Below are 4,354 nucleotides of genomic sequence, written 5' to 3'. Positions count from 1 at the left end.
AAAATTCATGAGACTGGATAAGATCACTTAGGGAAATAGAAAAGGACTGTACATTTAGTACCAGCACTGAAATAACAAATGAGATCAGTAACAGAAACACATAAGGAACAAGAAATGATAAAGGAGAAAAACAAAAAACATTGGAGCCAAGTTTTAAAAAGTGCATCAAGAAAGAAAGGAGTCATAGACCATGCTAAATGCTACTGACATGGAAATAAAAAATGAGATGTGAGAATCCACTCTTATAGTTTGAAAAGAAACCCAATTGACAGTCCTAAATGACTCTCACCCTTGCTTGCAGGTATTGCAATCTCTCTCTCTGGTGTATGTTCTGAAAACAGCACCCTAGTAATGAATTCTAGGAGTTAAAACCCAATTGACAGTACTAGAGGGCTGTGACCCTTGCAGGGAGTTGAAAGAACAGCCTATGGAGAGACCTAGAGGGCTCTCACCATGAAGGAGGTGTGGCAATAGTGCCTCTTGTGGACATTCTGAGAACAGCACCCTAGTAAGGGAGGTGTTGCCATAGTGCCCTTTTCTTTGTAATCTTTATCATTGAAAGTATTACATAAGTCCCACTTCTTCCCCCATGGATCCCCTCCAGTCTCACAGCCCCCCATCTCTAGGCCTTAGCCACCCTATTGTCTATGTCCTTGGGTTATGCATATATGTATAAAAGTTCTTTGATTGATCTCCACTCACCCACCCCTCCTCAAACTCCTTCCCTCTGAGATTCTGGATTCTGTTTTATGCATTCATGTCTTCAGATCCACTCCATTCATCAGTTTATTTTGTTAATTACATTCCATAAATAAGTGAGAGCATGCTATAATTGTATTTCTCAGTTTGGCTTATTATCCTTAGCATAATATTTTCCAGATCCATCCATGCTATCCCAAAGGGTAAGTGATCCCTCTTTTTTATAGCTGCATAGTATCCCATTGTATAACTGTTCCACAGCTTATTTATCCATTAGTCTACTAAGGGGCACTTGGACTGTTTCCAAATCTTAGTTATTATAATTTTAAAAAACAACCTACAAACATATTAGACTTTAAACTTTCAATGGCTATGAATGTACTGTCTTACAATCAATATTGTGCATTGATTATTAGTAGATGATGAGGCCTGGGCATTGGAACATTGTCAAAGCTCCCAGATGAGCCTCATATGCAGCCAGTTTTGGGGAATCCCTAGAGAACAACAGGATGTGGATTTTTTAATGGGATATAATTGACATGGAACATTGTGTAAGATTAGGATGTACAACATTCTTAATTTGCTGTGTTTCTACATTGCAATATGATTATAACTATAGTGTTAGCTCATACCTCAATCACATCACTTAAATTTGTTGTTGCTGTGTGAACAACTAAGATCTAGTCTCTTCGCAGCTTTAATGTTTATTATATAATATTGTTGGCTATAATCACTACCCTATCCATAAGATTTCCAGAATTATTTTTTGGAGCAGGAGAAGGCAAAAGCTGGGGAATCAAGTTGAAACCAGATGGGACAATCAGTGCCTTAAATCATATGGTACAAAATGTCCTTCAAAAAGGAGGGAGAAGTTAAGACATTTCAGGATAAACTAAAGCTGAGGCTATTCATTATCATTAGACCTACCCTACAAGCAATGATAAAGGAATCCTTCAATTTGAAGTAAAAAGGATAATAGAAAATAAATCAAAGTGATATGAAAATATAAAATTCTCCACTAAAGGTAAATACATGGACAATTATAAAATCTTATTTTATTGTAATTTTCAAAAATACACTTTTTATTCCTTTATAGGAGTTAAAAGACCAGAGCATAAAACCTAATGTTCAGACAGGGTGGGGCAAAATAGGTTTTCAGTGGTGAGTATGAAAACACAGAAGTTATCACCTAATTTTGCCCCTCCCAGTATATGATAATTGGTAGGCAGTATAAAAAAATAGAATTTGTGACATCAGTAACATAACATAAGGAAGCAGACTGCAATGAATTTGTTTTTGTGTGCGGTGGAAATTAGCAGCTTAAAAGAGATTATAACAAGAGTATCTATCTATCTATCTATCTAAATCCTATATAATAAAAGAGAAACATGTAAATTGACTGTCCCTCCTGTACGCTCACCAGCCAATCAGGAGTGAGTATCAAATTAACCTGCCAAAGATGGTGGGTTAATTTGCATGGACAGGTGCCAGGCGGAGAGCAGAGCAGGAGAGCTGGAGGCATGGGGGGATGTGGAGCGACCGAGGGAGCCATGTCCCCCCAAGCCACCGGGCAGAGAGCAGAGCGGGAGAGCCGGCAGAGAGTGGAGCAGCTTTGGGAACTTGGCTCCCCAATCCAGCAGATGGAGAGCAAAGGGGCAGAGCTGGCATCTTGGAGGACTTGGCAGAGTGGGAGGCTGTGGGACAGAGACAGAGCAGGAAGGGAAAACCAAGAGTGTGGGGAGCACCAGGAATTCTGGGAATAGTAGTTCTGGTGGCAGCCCCAGGACCTGAAGTGGAAGCCCAGAGTGCAGGGAGTGCCAGGAGTGCTGGGAATCATAGTTCTAGTGGCCAACATATCTCCTATACACTAGAGAAAAGTGAGCCTGGAGCAAGTTACTGTTGCAGTGGGGTGGAGGGAAAGCAAAGGTGAGAGACATAAGTAAAATCGGAGTGTCTTGGAAAAATTAAAGGGAAGATATCCTAAACCTTCCAGGAAATCTCCACCAATGAAGCAAAGAAAAAAAAAATGCCTCTATTATTCTGTGAGCAACAAACCAAACTGGGTTGGGGGTCTCAGACAATTCGCTCATATGATTGCAAAGACAAACAGAAACTTCCAGATTGGAGAGGGCTCCCCTGAGGGCTCCCAGATTGGAGAGGGTGCAGGTCGGGCTGAGGGACCCACCCCCAGTGCATGAATCTTCGTGCACCTGGCCCCTAGTATATATATATAAGGCTAATATGCAAAGTGTCCCCTCAGGAGTTCACCCAGGAGACCAGGAGTTTGATCATTCAATATGACATGCGTTGACCACCAAGGGGCAGCGTGGAACATGACGGACAACCAGCAGCAGCAGCGGCAGGGGGAATGAGGGAGCGAGCGAAGTAGAAACCAGAGAGACAGGGTGGTGGGAGGGGGGGACCATGTTGGTGGTGTATGGGCAGGCTGTGAGGGTAGGAGGAGGTAGGGAGGTGGGGCGGTGGGAATCTGATTGAACCTGATCACCAGTCAGGCCTCGGGACCCTACCCATACACAAATTTTGTGCACTGGGCCTCTAATATTAATATATATATATGAAATTGTGTGCAGGGGGGTCCCTCAGCCCGGCCTGCACCCTCTCACAATCTGGGACTGCTGGCTCCTAACTGCTGGCCTGCCTGCCTGATCGCCCCTAACCGCCTTTGCCCCTGCCACTGCAGCTTTGTCCAGAAGGACGTCCAGAAGGTCGTTCAGCTGTCCGGTCTAATTAGCATATTATGCTTTTATTATTATAGATAGATATAGATGATATAGTTATAGATATAGATATACTAGAGGCCTGATGCACAAAATTCGTGCACTCGGGGGGTCCCTCAGCCCAGCCTGCGCCCTCTCACAGTCTAGGAGTCCTCGGGGGATGTCCAACTGCCTCTCGCAATCCGGGATCGCCGGGACCGGGGGAAGCAGGCCTAAGCTGGTAGTGGAACATCCTTAGTGCTGCCTAGGAGGTGGGAGAGCACTTTTATAGAAACCCTGATTGGTGTTCATCATGTCTAGAACCCCCATGACCAAGTGGAAGGAAGTCAGGTCAGTCCTTCAGGGGTTGTCTTGGCAACGACTGCACCCTCTCCGAAGCTGTTTCCCGGAGCTTCTTCCTGTAAGGGCGGGGTTTTAGGCAGGAATCCGCCCTGGCAGTGTGGAGGCATTATCTTTCTAATGTGTTCTGCACCAGTACAGCCAAGAGTGAACCTGAGTGGGGGCAGCTGAAAGGCTTAGAAAGACAGACAAGAGAATGAAAGCTGGGTCTCGGTGGGACGCTGCTTCTCTGAGAGACAGCGACAGTCCACAGCCATGACTTTATAGCAGATGCTACAAGGCAAAGTAAGGGCGTGACCAAGATGTTTACAACATTCTCCTGGTTTTCAATCCTACTTAACTACATTCACCTGAACTCTATCAAGCCTACATCACTCAGGCACGTGGGGCCATGTGTTCAGACCATAGGTTCAAGCTTATAGCTACAACTGTTGGATATAATTGTGCTGGGAGGGCTCTGCCCTCCAAGCTAGGACTTGCACATGGCAATGAGAGGACTGTGCCCTCTCATCAGTCCAAGGCTTGAACCTGTCCAAAACACTGTAGCGGCTCCCCACAATAAAGTTTTAATTCTGTTT

This window comes from Myotis brandtii, unplaced genomic scaffold (assembly GCF_000412655.1).
Source record: "Myotis brandtii unplaced genomic scaffold, ASM41265v1 scaffold556, whole genome shotgun sequence".
Lineage (NCBI taxonomy): Eukaryota > Metazoa > Chordata > Mammalia > Chiroptera > Vespertilionidae > Myotis > Myotis brandtii.
This window is presented reverse-complemented; position numbering follows the sequence as displayed.